The sequence below is a fragment of the Sinohyriopsis cumingii genome, chromosome 3 (genome assembly GCF_028554795.1).
Source record: "Sinohyriopsis cumingii isolate HCF-2022 chromosome 3, ASM2855479v2, whole genome shotgun sequence".
Classification (NCBI taxonomy): domain Eukaryota; kingdom Metazoa; phylum Mollusca; class Bivalvia; order Unionida; family Unionidae; genus Sinohyriopsis; species Sinohyriopsis cumingii.
The window spans coordinates 120,515,633-120,535,044 of record NC_142963.1 but is presented as its reverse complement, the minus strand read 5'-3'; the positions used below and the strand labels follow the sequence as shown (position 1 = coordinate 120,535,044).

At 36.4% G+C, this 19,412-nt stretch overlaps 6 non-coding genes across 6 annotated transcripts; all 6 read right to left on the bottom strand.

Annotated features, from left to right (window-relative positions):
• Positions 1–976: 976 nt before the first annotated feature.
• Trnae-cuc (transfer RNA glutamic acid (anticodon CUC)) lies at positions 977–1,048 on the bottom strand. Its single transcript has one exon. It is a non-coding gene; the product is annotated as a tRNA-Glu (tRNA).
• A 3,106-nt stretch (positions 1,049–4,154) lies between these two features.
• Trnae-cuc (transfer RNA glutamic acid (anticodon CUC)) lies at positions 4,155–4,226 on the bottom strand. Its single transcript has one exon. It is a non-coding gene; the product is annotated as a tRNA-Glu (tRNA).
• A 3,104-nt stretch (positions 4,227–7,330) lies between these two features.
• Positions 7,331–7,402, bottom strand: Trnae-cuc (transfer RNA glutamic acid (anticodon CUC)). Its single transcript has one exon. It is a non-coding gene; the product is annotated as a tRNA-Glu (tRNA).
• Positions 7,403–10,506: 3,104 nt separating this feature from the next.
• Positions 10,507–10,578, bottom strand: Trnae-cuc (transfer RNA glutamic acid (anticodon CUC)). The gene has a single exon. It is a non-coding gene; the product is annotated as a tRNA-Glu (tRNA).
• Positions 10,579–13,716: 3,138 nt separating this feature from the next.
• Positions 13,717–13,788, bottom strand: Trnae-cuc (transfer RNA glutamic acid (anticodon CUC)). The gene has a single exon. It is a non-coding gene; the product is annotated as a tRNA-Glu (tRNA).
• Positions 13,789–19,340: 5,552 nt separating this feature from the next.
• On the bottom strand, positions 19,341–19,412 carry Trnae-cuc (transfer RNA glutamic acid (anticodon CUC)). The gene has a single exon. It is a non-coding gene; the product is annotated as a tRNA-Glu (tRNA).

Here is a 19,412-nt window from a genome sequence, read left to right as displayed (position 1 = left end):
GCCTCTGTTATAAGAAATATTTATTGAATTTAACAGGGAATTAAAATAAATAAGGGACATCTGTGAATAATTCCTATGACTGAGAAAAGAACATAGGATAAACGTAACGGAAACGTACATGTTTTTATTCTTTCCGTTCCGCAAACAATCATGCGGAGGACACTAAAGGAAATGGCAGTAGTCATTAGCATTTCCAGTGGCATTACTTTCATACTATTAGGGTTACGCTTTATTTAAAGACCACGTTGGCTAAGTCTCCCACCCCGTCAATTTATTTCGTGATTCAAGTACAAAGTGCCGTAATATCGTAATATATTTAATAAATCGAAAGAGCTCATTGTTTGTCCCTGCAGAGACTCATGACTTGATCAATATTACATCGCTTTTACATTGTTCAAATTTGCGGTACGATACATATCAAAGACATCGTGTCAGACGTTATTCATACTAGGCACCTGCGTAATATTATGACGTCACATTCATACTAATTATACGCGTCATATTGCTATTAACAAGATTCGATATTCTTTATCCATTTAATAATCGATATTATCACAATGATACTTCAAGAACATTTAAATTGGAAAGGAGGAACTCGATACACCAAAATCAATCGTGAATTCATTTTCGTTAAATATAAAATTAATTAGTGTTAAATATGCTTAAATGTTGGCAAACGCTGTAAATCGAATCATTTGAAAGCGTATATAAAATCATTCATATATGACACGATTTGGCCGAGTGAATAATGGAAGCACTGTATTAAAAATGTTTTCCTTTGGTGTTTACACTAAATTTTTGCGAGAATAAATGTAATGTTTAATCAAATACTTTGATTGTGATTAATCTCTTTCACCTAAGAAAAACTGTTTTTGATCAGAAAGTCGAAACGTAGATATAATTTCTACAATTTTTCTTATCTTTGTAAAGATAAAACTTTATGTTATATTTGCACGATATAGATTAAAACAAAAGTTTCCCAAGCGGGGAATCGAACCCCGGCCGCCGCGGTGAGAGCGCGGAATCCTAGCCACTAGACCACTTGGGATATTTTGGATATGATTTGTTGATACATGGATATCAAGTTGTCATGGCAATGGAAGATGCACATAATGTATTTCGCAAACACTGAGCTGTATAATCTACAGTATCTTTAGACATCTGAAATACAAATTTCAATCAGCGCCTAACTATAAACAAAAGAAGCACATTTATTTGATGAACAGGGTAAGATAAACAGAGTCAGTGCGAATGATGACTTGTTCTTAGGCCGCATGAAAACCTTTGGCGGGCCTCATGAAAGCCCTTGGCGGGCCGCTCGGGCCGTAGTTTCCCACCCCTGTCTTAGACATTATTTCCTAAAAATTTAAGGAAAGAAAACATGTATATTTTGAATCGTTAGAAATATTTTTTAAGAACAACACTTAAGTCTACTTGAGTAGTCTTTTATTGAACATATATTTCTCGAAAGCTTCTATTGTCTTCCCGAATATCAAGTATGTCGAGGCGTCTTAAATGACCATAATTAGGTTTGGTGGCTACACTGGGTAGATAATTTTGATCCTATGCATTGTTTTGCTCTTGCGATCAAAACTGGTATTGGGGAGATAACGGGAAATAAAATCATAAAAACATATACTATTTTACAGAAGAACACAGAGAGAGAGAGAGAGAGAGAGAGAGAGAGAGAGATGGAGAGAGATATGTGATCTTTAATTGACCGTTTGGAGTTTAACATGGATGTGATTCGTTTATATAGTCCAGTACAAAATAATCTGATACATTACCAGAACCTTTACAAGTTATTTGTTGTGAATCTGGTAATAAAGGCGGCATTTTTCGATTAAAGAAAAACGGGTGCTAACTACAAAAACAATTGAAAGTTGCAAATCTTTCATTTGAACAATGCCAAAAGCCAGGGATACTTAATTGATATGCTTCATTGTTCACTCGATAACTACACATCATATAAATGCACGAATAAATCATACATAAGGTTTTGAAACAATTTGTAATCTTTATGAACATTTATTAAAGTTGGTAATAAGCATATTTGCAATTGGTGAAACAAATCATTTGACCGCTGAAGTCTCAAATTCAGATGAAATTCAGAAGAAACAGAATAAAAACGACCGAAAACAGCTATATGTCGCCAGTGTTGCAGGGTCATCACAGCTTACATCTGAAAGAGGCGATATTGTTACTAATCTGATTCCAGCCGACACTTAATTGATTTTGAGACATATATACACCTCGTGCACTACACCGAAACTGATGAAAGTTGGACTATATTTTACTTACTATCCTCTTGGAATTTCTGTAACTTACATTTCACTTTCGTTCTCATTATGTACTTGATTTCACTTGGTATGCGCAATGGGACGATTCTAGTAAAGAATAGCATTTGTCTTTCCACGATTGAATATCAAGTTCCGGCCAACACTGTGCAAGAGCTGATGTCCAGTTTCCTGTAGCTTGTTGTTTCTCGCTTGTGGAACATTCGAAGGCGGATTTTTTCTAGAATATCGGTCCGTTCATGGCCCAGTTTTCTATTATTTCAATCGTCATATGGGCCTCAATGGAGACTGCATCATACAGTGAATATTCGTCCGTTCGTAGCACACTGTTAATTAAATAAAGATATCCGACGCTATTGCCACAGCGAGATGGATCGGGGAGGTGATGGCATTGAAGCTACCATAAATGGGGTATTGATTGATTGATCAGCTTTGACGTATTGACGTTTCATTTATTCAATGTAGGTAGGTGCGGTAGCTTGTATGGTAGAGCGCAGACCGCGTATTTCAAGGGTGGATGGTTCAACATCCGCCATTGCAGTCCTAGTCGGTTGCCTAGGTTTGGCCTTAGGAAATACACTTAGGTTCTATTTCTTCCTCAATAGATGCCTTTGAAGAAAATTGATTCAGGATACACAGTCTTCAAACTGAAAATACAGAGCTTTTTTATTGGTATATACTTTTATTTGGATACTTGTATTTTCGACCTTTAGCAATTATTTGTGAACCATAATCCACCATAAAGCCAGTCTGAAATTAAAGTTTTATAAAGAAGTTATAAGTAAGAAACGATTTAAACATTTTTGGGCTGAATGATGTCACGTGACGCCATACAGATCTAGCTCTTTGCCTCCTGTGTACGCTCTTTCGCAGTCTGATGTGCCTCTGTTATAAGAAATATTTATTGAATTTAACAGGGAATTAAAATAAATAAGGGACATCTGTGAATAATTCCTATGACTGAGAAAAGAACATAGGATAAACGTAACGGAAACGTACATGTTTTTATTCTTTCCGTTCCGCAAACAATCATGCGGAGGACACTAAAGGAAATGGCAGTAGTCATTAGCATTTCCAGTGGCATTACTTTCATACTATTAGGGTTACGCTTTATTTAAAGACCACGTTGGCTAAGTCTCCCACCCCGTCAATTTATTTCGTGATTCAAGTACAAAGTGCCGTAATATCGTAATATATTTAATAAATCGAAAGAGCTCATTGTTTGTCCCTGCAGAGACTCATGACTTGATCAATATTACATCGCTTTTACATTGTTCAAATTTGCGGTACGATACATATCAAAGACATCGTGTCAGACGTTATTCATACTAGGCACCTGCGTAATATTATGACGTCACATTCATACTAATTATACGCGTCATATTGCTATTAACAAGATTCGATATTCTTTATCCATTTAATAATCGATATTATCACAATGATACTTCAAGAACATTTAAATTGGAAAGGAGGAACTCGATACACCAAAATCAATCGTGAATTCATTTTCGTTAAATATAAAATTAATTAGTGTTAAATATGCTTAAATGTTGGCAAACGCTGTAAATCGAATCATTTGAAAGCGTATATAAAATCATTCATATATGACACGATTTGGCCGAGTGAATAATGGAAGCACTGTATTAAAAATGTTTTCCTTTGGTGTTTACACTAAATTTTTGCGAGAATAAATGTAATGTTTAATCAAATACTTTGATTGTGATTAATCTCTTTCACCTAAGAAAAACTGTTTTTGATCAGAAAGTCGAAACGTAGATATAATTTCTACAATTTTTCTTATCTTTGTAAAGATAAAACTTTATGTTATATTTGCACGATATAGATTAAAACAAAAGTTTCCCAAGCGGGGAATCGAACCCCGGCCGCCGCGGTGAGAGCGCGGAATCCTAGCCACTAGACCACTTGGGATATTTTGGATATGATTTGTTGATACATGGATATCAAGTTGTCATGGCAATGGAAGATGCACATAATGTATTTCGCAAACACTGAGCTGTATAATCTACAGTATCTTTAGACATCTGAAATACAAATTTCAATCAGCGCCTAACTATAAACAAAAGAAGCACATTTATTTGATGAACAGGGTAAGATAAACAGAGTCAGTGCGAATGATGACTTGTTCTTAGGCCGCATGAAAACCTTTGGCGGGCCTCATGAAAGCCCTTGGCGGGCCGCTCGGGCCGTAGTTTCCCACCCCTGTCTTAGACATTATTTCCTAAAAATTTAAGGAAAGAAAACATGTATATTTTGAATCGTTAGAAATATTTTTTAAGAACAACACTTAAGTCTACTTGAGTAGTCTTTTATTGAACATATATTTCTCGAAAGCTTCTATTGTCTTCCCGAATATCAAGTATGTCGAGGCGTCTTAAATGACCATAATTAGGTTTGGTGGCTACACTGGGTAGATAATTTTGATCCTATGCATTGTTTTGCTCTTGCGATCAAAACTGGTATTGGGGAGATAACGGGAAATAAAATCATAAAAACATATACTATTTTACAGAAGAACACAGAGAGAGAGAGAGAGAGAGAGAGAGAGAGAGATGGAGAGAGATATGTGATCTTTAATTGACCGTTTGGAGTTTAACATGGATGTGATTCGTTTATATAGTCCAGTACAAAATAATCTGATACATTACCAGAACCTTTACAAGTTATTTGTTGTGAATCTGGTAATAAAGGCGGCATTTTTCGATTAAAGAAAAACGGGTGCTAACTACAAAAACAATTGAAAGTTGCAAATCTTTCATTTGAACAATGCCAAAAGCCAGGGATACTTAATTGATATGCTTCATTGTTCACTCGATAACTACACATCATATAAATGCACGAATAAATCATACATAAGGTTTTGAAACAATTTGTAATCTTTATGAACATTTATTAAAGTTGGTAATAAGCATATTTGCAATTGGTGAAACAAATCATTTGACCGCTGAAGTCTCAAATTCAGATGAAATTCAGAAGAAACAGAATAAAAACGACCGAAAACAGCTATATGTCGCCAGTGTTGCAGGGTCATCACAGCTTACATCTGAAAGAGGCGATATTGTTACTAATCTGATTCCAGCCGACACTTAATTGATTTTGAGACATATATACACCTCGTGCACTACACCGAAACTGATGAAAGTTGGACTATATTTTACTTACTATCCTCTTGGAATTTCTGTAACTTACATTTCACTTTCGTTCTCATTATGTACTTGATTTCACTTGGTATGCGCAATGGGACGATTCTAGTAAAGAATAGCATTTGTCTTTCCACGATTGAATATCAAGTTCCGGCCAACACTGTGCAAGAGCTGATGTCCAGTTTCCTGTAGCTTGTTGTTTCTCGCTTGTGGAACATTCGAAGGCGGATTTTTTCTAGAATATCGGTCCGTTCATGGCCCAGTTTTCTATTATTTCAATCGTCATATGGGCCTCAATGGAGACTGCATCATACAGTGAATATTCGTCCGTTCGTAGCACACTGTTAATTAAATAAAGATATCCGACGCTATTGCCACAGCGAGATGGATCGGGGAGGTGATGGCATTGAAGCTACCATAAATGGGGTATTGATTGATTGATCAGCTTTGACGTATTGACGTTTCATTTATTCAATGTAGGTAGGTGCGGTAGCTTGTATGGTAGAGCGCAGACCGCGTATTTCAAGGGTGGATGGTTCAACATCCGCCATTGCAGTCCTAGTCGGTTGCCTAGGTTTGGCCTTAGGAAATACACTTAGGTTCTATTTCTTCCTCAATAGATGCCTTTGAAGAAAATTGATTCAGGATACACAGTCTTCAAACTGAAAATACAGAGCTTTTTTATTGGTATATACTTTTATTTGGATACTTGTATTTTCGACCTTTAGCAATTATTTGTGAACCATAATCCACCATAAAGCTAGTCTGAAATTAAAGTTTTATAAAGAAGTTATAAGTAAGAAACGATTTAAACATTTTTGGGCTGAATGATGTCACGTGACTCCATACAGATCTAGCTCTTTGCCTCCTGTGTACGCTCTTTCGCAGTCTGATGTGCCTCTGTTATAAGAAATATTTATTGAATTTAACAGGGAATTAAAATAAATAAGGGACATCTGTGAATAATTCCTATGACTGAGAAAAGAACATAGGATAAACGTAACGGAAACGTACATGTTTTTATTCTTTCCGTTCCGCAAACAATCATGCGGAGGACACTAAAGGAAATGGCAGTAGTCATTAGCATTTCCAGTGGCATTACTTTCATACTATTAGGGTTACGCTTTATTTAAAGACCACGTTGGCTAAGTCTCCCACCCCGTCAATTTATTTCGTGATTCAAGTACAAAGTGCCGTAATATCGTAATATATTTAATAAATCGAAAGAGCTCATTGTTTGTCCCTGCAGAGACTCATGACTTGATCAATATTACATCGCTTTTACATTGTTCAAATTTGCGGTACGATACATATCAAAGACATCGTGTCAGACGTTATTCATACTAGGCACCTGCGTAATATTATGACGTCACATTCATACTAATTATACGCGTCATATTGCTATTAACAAGATTCGATATTCTTTATCCATTTAATAATCGATATTATCACAATGATACTTCAAGAACATTTAAATTGGAAAGGAGGAACTCGATACACCAAAATCAATCGTGAATTCATTTTCGTTAAATATAAAATTAATTAGTGTTAAATATGCTTAAATGTTGGCAAACGCTGTAAATCGAATCATTTGAAAGCGTATATAAAATCATTCATATATGACACGATTTGGCCGAGTGAATAATGGAAGCACTGTATTAAAAATGTTTTCCTTTGGTGTTTACACTAAATTTTTGCGAGAATAAATGTAATGTTTAATCAAATACTTTGATTGTGATTAATCTCTTTCACCTAAGAAAAACTGTTTTTGATCAGAAAGTCGAAACGTAGATATAATTTCTACAATTTTTCTTATCTTTGTAAAGATAAAACTTTATGTTATATTTGCACGATATAGATTAAAACAAAAGTTTCCCAAGCGGGGAATCGAACCCCGGCCGCCGCGGTGAGAGCGCGGAATCCTAGCCACTAGACCACTTGGGATATTTTGGATATGATTTGTTGATACATGGATATCAAGTTGTCATGGCAATGGAAGATGCACATAATGTATTTCGCAAACACTGAGCTGTATAATCTACAGTATCTTTAGACATCTGAAATACAAATTTCAATCAGCGCCTAACTATAAACAAAAGAAGCACATTTATTTGATGAACAGGGTAAGATAAACAGAGTCAGTGCGAATGATGACTTGTTCTTAGGCCGCATGAAAACCTTTGGCGGGCCTCATGAAAGCCCTTGGCGGGCCGCTCGGGCCGTAGTTTCCCACCCCTGTCTTAGACATTATTTCCTAAAAATTTAAGGAAAGAAAACATGTATATTTTGAATCGTTAGAAATATTTTTTAAGAACAACACTTAAGTCTACTTGAGTAGTCTTTTATTGAACATATATTTCTCGAAAGCTTCTATTGTCTTCCCGAATATCAAGTATGTCGAGGCGTCTTAAATGACCATAATTAGGTTTGGTGGCTACACTGGGTAGATAATTTTGATCCTATGCATTGTTTTGCTCTTGCGATCAAAACTGGTATTGGGGAGATAACGGGAAATAAAATCATAAAAACATATACTATTTTACAGAAGAACACAGAGAGAGAGAGAGAGAGAGAGAGAGAGAGAGATGGAGAGAGATATGTGATCTTTAATTGACCGTTTGGAGTTTAACATGGATGTGATTCGTTTATATAGTCCAGTACAAAATAATCTGATACATTACCAGAACCTTTACAAGTTATTTGTTGTGAATCTGGTAATAAAGGCGGCATTTTTCGATTAAAGAAAAACGGGTGCTAACTACAAAAACAATTGAAAGTTGCAAATCTTTCATTTGAACAATGCCAAAAGCCAGGGATACTTAATTGATATGCTTCATTGTTCACTCGATAACTACACATCATATAAATGCACGAATAAATCATACATAAGGTTTTGAAACAATTTGTAATCTTTATGAACATTTATTAAAGTTGGTAATAAGCATATTTGCAATTGGTGAAACAAATCATTTGACCGCTGAAGTCTCAAATTCAGATGAAATTCAGAAGAAACAGAATAAAAACGACCGAAAACAGCTATATGTCGCCAGTGTTGCAGGGTCATCACAGCTTACATCTGAAAGAGGCGATATTGTTACTAATCTGATTCCAGCCGACACTTAATTGATTTTGAGACATATATACACCTCGTGCACTACACCGAAACTGATGAAAGTTGGACTATATTTTACTTACTATCCTCTTGGAATTTCTGTAACTTACATTTCACTTTCGTTCTCATTATGTACTTGATTTCACTTGGTATGCGCAATGGGACGATTCTAGTAAAGAATAGCATTTGTCTTTCCACGATTGAATATCAAGTTCCGGCCAACACTGTGCAAGAGCTGATGTCCAGTTTCCTGTAGCTTGTTGTTTCTCGCTTGTGGAACATTCGAAGGCGGATTTTTTCTAGAATATCGGTCCGTTCATGGCCCAGTTTTCTATTATTTCAATCGTCATATGGGCCTCAATGGAGACTGCATCATACAGTGAATATTCGTCCGTTCGTAGCACACTGTTAATTAAATAAAGATATCCGACGCTATTGCCACAGCGAGATGGATCGGGGAGGTGATGGCATTGAAGCTACCATAAATGGGGTATTGATTGATTGATCAGCTTTGACGTATTGACGTTTCATTTATTCAATGTAGGTAGGTGCGGTAGCTTGTATGGTAGAGCGCAGACCGCGTATTTCAAGGGTGGATGGTTCAACATCCGCCATTGCAGTCCTAGTCGGTTGCCTAGGTTTGGCCTTAGGAAATACACTTAGGTTCTATTTCTTCCTCAATAGATGCCTTTGAAGAAAATTGATTCAGGATACACAGTCTTCAAACTGAAAATACAGAGCTTTTTTATTGGTATATACTTTTATTTGGATACTTGTATTTTCGACCTTTAGCAATTATTTGTGAACCATAATCCACCATAAAGCCAGTCTGAAATTAAAGTTTTATAAAGAAGTTATAAGTAAGAAACGATTTAAACATTTTTGGGCTGAATGATGTCACGTGACGCCATACAGATCTAGCTCTTTGCCTCCTGTGTACGCTCTTTCGCAGTCTGATGTGCCTCTGTTATAAGAAATATTTATTGAATTTAACAGGGAATTAAAATAAATAAGGGACATCTGTGAATAATTCCTATGACTGAGAAAAGAACATAGGATAAACGTAACGGAAACGTACATGTTTTTATTCTTTCCGTTCCGCAAACAATCATGCGGAGGACACTAAAGGAAATGGCAGTAGTCATTAGCATTTCCAGTGGCATTACTTTCATACTATTAGGGTTACGCTTTATTTAAAGACCACGTTGGCTAAGTCTCCCACCCCGTCAATTTATTTCGTGATTCAAGTACAAAGTGCCGTAATATCGTAATATATTTAATAAATCGAAAGAGCTCATTGTTTGTCCCTGCAGAGACTCATGACTTGATCAATATTACATCGCTTTTACATTGTTCAAATTTGCGGTACGATACATATCAAAGACATCGTGTCAGACGTTATTCATACTAGGCACCTGCGTAATATTATGACGTCACATTCATACTAATTATACGCGTCATATTGCTATTAACAAGATTCGATATTCTTTATCCATTTAATAATCGATATTATCACAATGATACTTCAAGAACATTTAAATTGGAAAGGAGGAACTCGATACACCAAAATCAATCGTGAATTCATTTTCGTTAAATATAAAATTAATTAGTGTTAAATATGCTTAAATGTTGGCAAACGCTGTAAATCGAATCATTTGAAAGCGTATATAAAATCATTCATATATGACACGATTTGGCCGAGTGAATAATGGAAGCACTGTATTAAAAATGTTTTCCTTTGGTGTTTACACTAAATTTTTGCGAGAATAAATGTAATGTTTAATCAAATACTTTGATTGTGATTAATCTCTTTCACCTAAGAAAAACTGTTTTTGATCAGAAAGTCGAAACGTAGATATAATTTCTACAATTTTTCTTATCTTTGTAAAGATAAAACTTTATGTTATATTTGCACGATATAGATTAAAACAAAAGTTTCCCAAGCGGGGAATCGAACCCCGGCCGCCGCGGTGAGAGCGCGGAATCCTAGCCACTAGACCACTTGGGATATTATGGATATGATTTGTTGATACATGGATATCAAGTTGTCATGGCAATGGAAGATGCACATAATGTATTTCGCAAACACTGAGCTGTATAATCTACAGTATCTTTAGACATCTGAAATACAAATTTCAATCAGCGCCTAACTATAAACAAAAGAAGCACATTTATTTGATGAACAGGGTAAGATAAACAGAGTCAGTGCGAATGATGACTTATTCTTAGGCCGCATGAAAACCTTTGGCGGGCCTCATGAAAGCCCTTGGCGGGCCGCTCGGGCCGTAGTTTCCCACCCCTGTCTTAGACATTATTTCCTAAAAATTTAAGGAAAGAAAACATGTATATTTTGAATCGTTAGAAATATTTTTTAAGAACAACACTTAAGTCTACCTGAGTAGTCTTTTATTGAACATATATTTCTCGAAAGCTTCTATTGTCTTCCCGAATATCAAGTATGTCGAGGCGTCTTAAATGACCATAATTAGGTTTGGTGGCTACACTGGGTAGATAATTTTGATCCTATGCATTGTTTTGCTCTTGCGATCAAAACTGGTATTGGGGAGATAACGGGAAATAAAATCATAAAAACATATACTATTTTACAGAAGAACACAGAGAGAGAGAGAGAGAGAGAGAGAGAGAGAGAGACAGAGATGGAGAGAGAGAGATATGTGATCTTTAATTGACCGTTTGGAGTTTAACATGGATGTGATTCGTTTATATAGTCCAGTACAAAATAATCTGATACATTACCAGAACCTTTACAAGTTATTTGTTGTGAATCTGGTAATAAAGGCGGCATTTTTCGATTAAAGAAAAACGGGTGCTAACTACAAAAACAATTGAAAGTTGCAAATCTTTCATTTGAACAATGCCAAAAGCCAGGGATACTTAATTGATATGCTTCATTGTTCACTCGATAACTACACATCATATAAATGCACGAATAAATCATACATAAGGTTTTGAAACAATTTGTAATCTTTATGAACATTTATTAAAGTTGGTAATAAGCATATTTGCAATTGGTGAAACAAATCATTTGACCGCTGAAGTCTCAAATTCAGATGAAATTCAGAAGAAACAGAATAAAAACGACCGAAAACAACTATATGTCGCCAGTGTTGCAGGGTCATCACAGCTTACATATGAAAGAGGCGATATTGTTACTAATCTGATTCCAGCCGACACTTAATTGATTTTGAGACATATATACACCTCGTGCACTACACCGAAACTGATGAAAGTTGGACTATATTTTACTTACTATCCTCTTGGAATTTCTGTAACTTACATTTCACTTTCGTTCTCATTATGTACTTGATTTCACTTGGTATGCGCAATGGGACGATTCTAGCAAAGAATAGCATTTGTCTTTCCACGATTGAATATCAAGTTCCGGCCAACACTGTGCAAGAGCTGATGTCCAGTTTCCTGTAGCTTGTTGTTTCTCGCTTGTGGAACATTCGAAGGCGGATTTTTCTAGAATATCGGTCCGTTCATGGCCCAGTTTTCTATTATTTCAATCGTCATATGGGCCTCAATGGAGACTGCATCATACAGTGAATATTCGTCCGTTCGTAGCACACTGTTAATTAAATAAAGATATCCGACGCTATTGCCACAGCGAGATGGATCGGGGAGGTGATGGCATTGAAGCTACCATAAATGGGGTATTGATTGATTGATCAGCTTTGACGTATTGACGTTTCATTTATTCAATGTAGGTAGGTGCGGTAGCTTGTATGGTAGAGCGCAGACCGCGTATTTCAAGGGTGGATGGTTCAACATCCGCCATTGCAGTCCTAGTCGGTTGCCTAGGTTTGGCCTTAGGAAATACACTTAGGTTCTATTTCTTCCTCAATAGATGCCTTTGAAGAAAATTGATTCAGGATACACAGTCTTCAAACTGAAAATACAGAGCTTTTTTATTGGTATATACTTTTATTTGGATACTTGTATTTTCGACCTTTAGCAATTATTTGTGAACCATAATCCACCATAAAGCCAGTCTGAAATTAAAGTTTTATAAAGAAGTTATAAGTAAGAAACGATTTAAACATTTTTGGGCTGAATGATGTCACGTGACGCCACACAGATCTAGCTCTTTGCCTCCTGTGTACGCTCTTTCGCAGTCTGATGTGCCTCTGTTATAAGAAATATTTATTGAATTTAACAGGGAATTAAAATAAATAAGGGACATCTGTGAATAATTCCTATGACTGAGAAAAGAACATAGGATAAACGTAACGGAAACGTACATGTTTTTATTCTTTCCGTTCCGCAAACAATCATGCGGAGGACACTAAAGGAAATGGCAGTAGTCATTAGCATTTCCAGTGGCATTACTTTCATACTATTAGGGTTACGCTTTATTTAAAGACCACGTTGGCTAAGTCTCCCACCCCGTCAATTTATTTCGTGATTCAAGTGCAAAGTGCCGTAATATCGTAATATATTTAATAAATCGAAAGAGCTCATTGCTTGTCCCTGCAGAGACTCATGACTTGATCAATATTACATCGCTTTTACAATGTTCAAATTTGCGGTACGATACATATCAAAGACATCGTGTCAGACGTTATTCATACTAGGCACCTGCGTAATATTATAACGTCACATTCATACTAATTATACGCGTCATATTGCTATTAACAAGATTCGATATTCTTTATCCATTTGATAATCGATATTATCACAATGATACTTCAAGAACATTTAAATTGGAAAGGAGGAACTCGATACACCAAAATCAATCGTGAATTCATTTTCGTTAAATATAAAATTAATTAGTGTTAAATATGCTTAAACGTTGGCAAACGCTGTAAATTGTTCAGAGAGCTTCGTAAAAATCGAATCATTTGAAAGAGTATATAAAATCATTCATATATGACACGATTTGGCCGAGTGAATAATGGAAGCACTGTATTAAAAATGTTTTCCTTTGGTGTTTACACTAAATTTTTGCGAGAATAAATGTAATGTTTAATCAAATACTTTGATTGTGATTAATCTCTTTCACCTAAGAAAAACTGTTTTTGATCAGAAAGTCGAAACGTAGATATAATTTCTACAATTTTTCTTATCTTTGTAAAGATAAAACTTTATGTTATATTTGCACGATATAGATTAAAACAAAAGTTTCCCAAGCGGGGAATCGAACCCCGGCCGCCGCGGTGAGAGCGCGGAATCCTAGCCACTAGACCACTTGGGATATTATGGATATGATTTGTTGATACATGGATATCAAGTTGTCATGGCAATGGAAGATGCACATAATGTATTTCGCAAACACTGAGCTGTATAATCTACAGTATCTTTAGACATCTGAAATACAAATTTCAATCAGCGCCTAACTATAAACAAAAGAAGCACATTTATTTGATGAACAGGGTAAGATAAACAGAGTCCGTGCAAATGATGACTTGTTCTTAGGCCGCATGAAAACCTTTGGCGGGCCTCATGAAAGCCCTTGGCGGGCCGCTCGGGCCGTAGTTTCCCACCCCTGTCTTAGACATTATTTCCTAAAAATTTAAGGAAAGAAAACATGTATATTTTGAATCGTTAGAAATATTTTTTAAGAACAACACTTAAGTCTACTTGAGTAGTCTTTTATTGAACATATATTTCTCGAAAGCTTCTATTGTCTTCCCGAATATCAAGTATGTCGAGGCGTCTTAAATGACCATAATTAGGTTTGGTGGCTACACTGGGTAGATAATTTTGATCCTATGCATTGTTTTGCTCTTGCGATCAAAACTGGTATTGGGGAGATAACGGGAAATAAAATCATAAAAACATATACTATTTTACAGAAGAACACAGAGAGAGAGAGAGAGAGAGAGAGAGAGAGAGAGCGAGAGAGAGACAGAGATGGAGAGAGAGAGATATCACTGGTCAACAGTGAAATCATTACTGACTTGAAAAGGCCCTAATCTGTAGTATTTTGGTGTGCCGAACACGAATATAACCGTGAAAAATTTGTATTGGCTCTCGTTTTGAAGATATTCATATACCTCATTTTCTATGTTTCACTGTGTAAATTTCTCCAGTAGGACTGCAGCAACATCCGGAATAATGATGTAACATTGCATAATACCATCATGCTCACATCATCCACAGTTGATTACATCATTTTCTGATGCAATGCAATACTAATGCCATGCGGCTGCTGAAGTAAGTTGACGTCAGCAGTGTACTATACATGTGTAGGCCTATTATACTAATGCCAGGCGGCTGCTGAAGCTGACGTAAGCAGTGTACTATATAAAGCCCAATCAGATAGGTTCAGCATTTAAAATATTTTAGACGTTGTGCGAGACAGTTCAAGCTACTGTTACATAAAACTTATTATTTTATCCATTTACGTACAATGAAGAACAGTAATGCCTCGAAAGTGTGTTAATACCGCGGACAATTTTTGCTATATTTGTGGGGAAGTGACATTTGATAACCAGAAGAAAAGTATCAATTCTCAAGTGAAGAAGGCATATCATCTTTACTTCGGATGCAAGGTTGGTGACCAAGACAAGCCTTGGGCTCCGCATATATGCTGTGCTACATGTACAACACAGCTTTCACAGTGGTTGAATTGCAAAAGGTCATCAATGCCGTTTGCGGTCCCAATGGTGTGGAGAGAGCCAAGCAACCACCTAAATGACTGTTACTTCTGCTTGGTTCCTCCTCTTTCCGGCGGAATAACGAAGCGAAAGAAGTCGAGAATAGTCTACCCAAACATTCCGTCTGCATTGAGACCAGTTCCACATGGTGAGGGACTTCCTATTCCAGAACCTCCAGCAGAATATTCTCTTGATTCATCTGACGAAGACAAAGGTGAGTCGACCTGTTCTTCTCCTGGTCCATCAGCATGCAGTGATCCAGATTTTCACTGTGGTGCATCATCAACCCCACACAGAATAACACAGGAAGAACTAAATGACCTGATTCGTGATTTGGACTTATCAAAGAACAAGGCAGAATTGCTAGGATCAAGACTCCAACAATGGAATCTTCTAGAAGAAGATGTCACAATTACTGCATATCGAAAGCGCCACCAGCAATTGGAGCCTTTCTTCAGAAAGGAAAGTAATCTGATATTCTGTTCCGATATTGAGGGCCTCATGAATGCTTTAAAAATCACTCATGACCCACAAGAATGGAGACTATTTGTGGACTCTTCGAAACTGAGTCTCAAGGCTGTGCTTTTGCACAATGGAAACATTCTTCCATCTATTCCAGTAGCGTATGCTGTCCACATGAAAGAGACATACGATAACTTAAGGCAGCTACTGAATTCCATTGAGTATAACAAGTACAGCTGGCACCTCTATGGTGATTTGAAGGTAGTTGGCCTTTTAATGGGACTGCAGCAAGGATATACAAAATACATGTGTTTCTTATGCGAGTGGGATAGCCGAGCAAGGGAAATGCACTACATGAGGAAGGAATGGACTCACAGGCAGAATGTAGCCATTGGAGAGAAGAATATCCAACACCCAGCTCTGGTTGAGGCTCAGAAAATCTTGCTACCACCCCTTCACATCAAACTAGGTTTGATGAAGAACTTCGTGAAAGCCATTGACCGGACTTTGCCAGCATTCCGATACCTGCATGAAAAATTCCCTCGACTCAGCGAAGCAAAGATTAAAGAGGGAGTTTTTGTGGGTCCTCAGATTCGAGAGCTTTTCAAAGATGACCGGTTCAACAACTTGCTGGAAGGTGACGCGAAACAAGCATGGAATGCTTTTCGCCTAGTTTCTACAAACTTCCTCGGAAATGTTAGGGCAGAAAACTATAAGGAACTAGTAGAAGACATGTTGATGAAGTATAAGAAACTTGGCTGCAATATGTCTCTAAAGATTCACTTCCTTCATTCCCATTTGGATTTCTTTCCTAGCAACTGTGGTATTGTTAGTGATGAACACGGCGAACGTTTTCATCAAGATATCGCAACAATGGAACAAAGATACCAGGGAAAATGGTCCACTACAATGCTGGCTGACTACTGCTGGACACTCCTCAGAGATGCTCCCGAACAGCTGTACAAGAGACAGGCGAAGAAATCTAAGATGTAGTCAATGACTTGATTTTTTATAGGTAGGCTATTACAGTTGACCTTTTACTATTGGAATGCATTTCGTTATGTAAACATTAATTTCTTGCAGATTACAAAAAAACTAGAGCCAATTTTGCAATTTGACTGTCATATTCGTGTTCAGCACATAAAAATTGATAAGAATTGACTAATTTTATTTCAGTAACATGACTTTTGTAAAAATTTGTTGTCCAGTGTATGTGATCTTTAATTGACCGTTTGGAGTTTAACATGGATGTGATTCGTTTATATAGTCTAGTACAAAATAATCTGATACATTACCAGAACCTTTACAAGTTATTTGTTGTGAATCTGGTAATAAAGGCGGCATTTTTCGATTAAAGAAAAACGGGTGCTAACTACAAAAACAATTGAAAGTTGCAAATCTTTCCTTTGAACAATGCCAAAAGCCAGGGATACTTAATTTATATGCTTCATTGTTCACTCGATAACTACACATCATATAAATGCACGAATAAATCATACATAAGGTTTTGAAACAATTTGTAATCTTTATGAACATTTATTAAAGTTGGTAATAAGCATATTTGCAATTGGTGAAACAAATCATTTGACCGCTGAAGTCTCAAATTCAGATGAAATTCAGAAGAAACAGAATAAAAACGACCGAAAACAACTATATGTCGCCAGTGTTGCAGGGTCATCACAGCTTACATATGAAAGAGGCGATATTGTTACTAATCTGATTCCAGCCGACACTTAATTGATTTTGAGACATATATACACCTCGTGCACTACACCGAAACTGATGAAAGTTGGACTATATTTTACTTACTATCCTCTTGGAATTTCTGTAACTTACATTTCACTTTCGTTCTCATTATGTACTTGATTTCACTTGGTATGCGCAATGGGACGATTCTAGTAAAGAATAGCATTTGTCTTTCCACGATTGAATATCAAGTTCCGGCCAACACTGTGCAAGAGCTGATGTCCAGTTTCCTGTAGCTTGTTGTTTCTCGCTTGTGGAACATTCGAAGGCGGATTTTTTCTAGAATATCGGTCCGTTCATGGCCCAGTTTTCTATTATTTCAATCGTCATATGGGCCTCAATGGAGACTGCATCATACAGTGAATATTCGTCCGTTCGTAGCACACTGTTAATTAAATAAAGATATCCGACGCTATTGCCACAGCGAGATGGATCGGGGAGGTGATGGCATTGAAGCTACCATAAATGGGGTATTGATTGATTGATCAGCTTTGACGTATTGACGTTTCATTTATTCAATGTAGGTAGGTGCGGTAGCTTGTATGGTAGAGCGCAGACCGCGTATTTCAAGGGTGGATGGTTCAACATCCGCCATTGCAGTCCTAGTCGGTTGCCTAGGTTTGGCCTTAGGAAATACACTTAGGTTCTATTTCTTCCTCAATAGATGCCTTTGAAGAAAATTGATTCAGGATACACAGTCTTCAAACTGAAAATACAGAGCTTTTTTATTGGTATATACTTTTATTTGGATACTTGTATTTTCGACCTTTAGCAATTATTTGTGAACCATAATCCACCATAAAGCTAGTCTGAAATTAAAGTTTTATAAAGAAGTTATAAGTAAGAAACGATTTAAACATTTTTGGGCTTTATGATGTCACGTGACGCCATACAGATCTAGCTCTTTGCCTCCTGTGTACGCTCTTTCGCAGTCTGATGTGCCTCTGTTATAAGAAATATTTATTGAATTTAACAGGGAATTAAAATAAATAAGGGACATCTGTGAATAATTCCTATGACTGAGAAAAGAACATAGGATAAACGTAACGGAAACGTACATGTTTTTATTCTTTCCGTTCCGCAAACAATCATGCGGAGGACACTAAAGGAAATGGCAGTAGTCATTAGCATTTCCAGTGGCATTACTTTCATACTATTAGGGTTACGCTTTATTTAAAGACCACGTTGGCTAAGTCTCCCACCCCGTCAATTTATTTCGTGATTCAAGTACAAAGTGCCGTAATATCGTAATATATTTAATAAATCGAAAGAGCTCATTGTTTGTCCCTGCAGAGACTCATGACTTGATCAATATTACATCGCTTTTACATTGTTCAAATTTGCGGTACGATACATATCAAAGACATCGTGTCAGACGTTATTCATACTAGGCACCTGCGTAATATTATGACGTCACATTCATACTAATTATACACGTCATATTGCTATTAACAAGATTCGATATTCTTTATCCATTTAATAATCGATATTATCACAATGATACTTCAAGAACATTTAAATTGGAAAGGAGGAACTCGATACACCAAAATCAATCGTGAATTCATTTTCGTTAAATATAAAATTAATTAGTGTTAAATATGCTTAAACGTTGGCAAACGCTGTAAATTGTTCAGAGAGCTTCGTAAAAATCGAATCATTTGAAAGCGTATATAAAATCATTCATATATGACACGATTTGGCCGAGTGAATAATGGAAGCACTGTATTAAAAATGTTTTCCTTTGGTGTTTACACTAAATTTTTGCGAGAATAAATGTAATGTTTAATCAAATACTTTGATTGTGATTAATCTCTTTCACCTAAGAAAAACTGTTTTTGATCAGAAAGTCGAAACGTAGATATAATTTCTACAATTTTTCTTATCTTTGTAAAGATAAAACTTTATGTTATATTTGCACGATATAGATTAAAACAAAAGTTTCCCAAGCGGGGAATCGAACCCCGGCCGCCGCGGTGAGAGCGCGGAATCCTAGCCACTAGACCACTTGGGA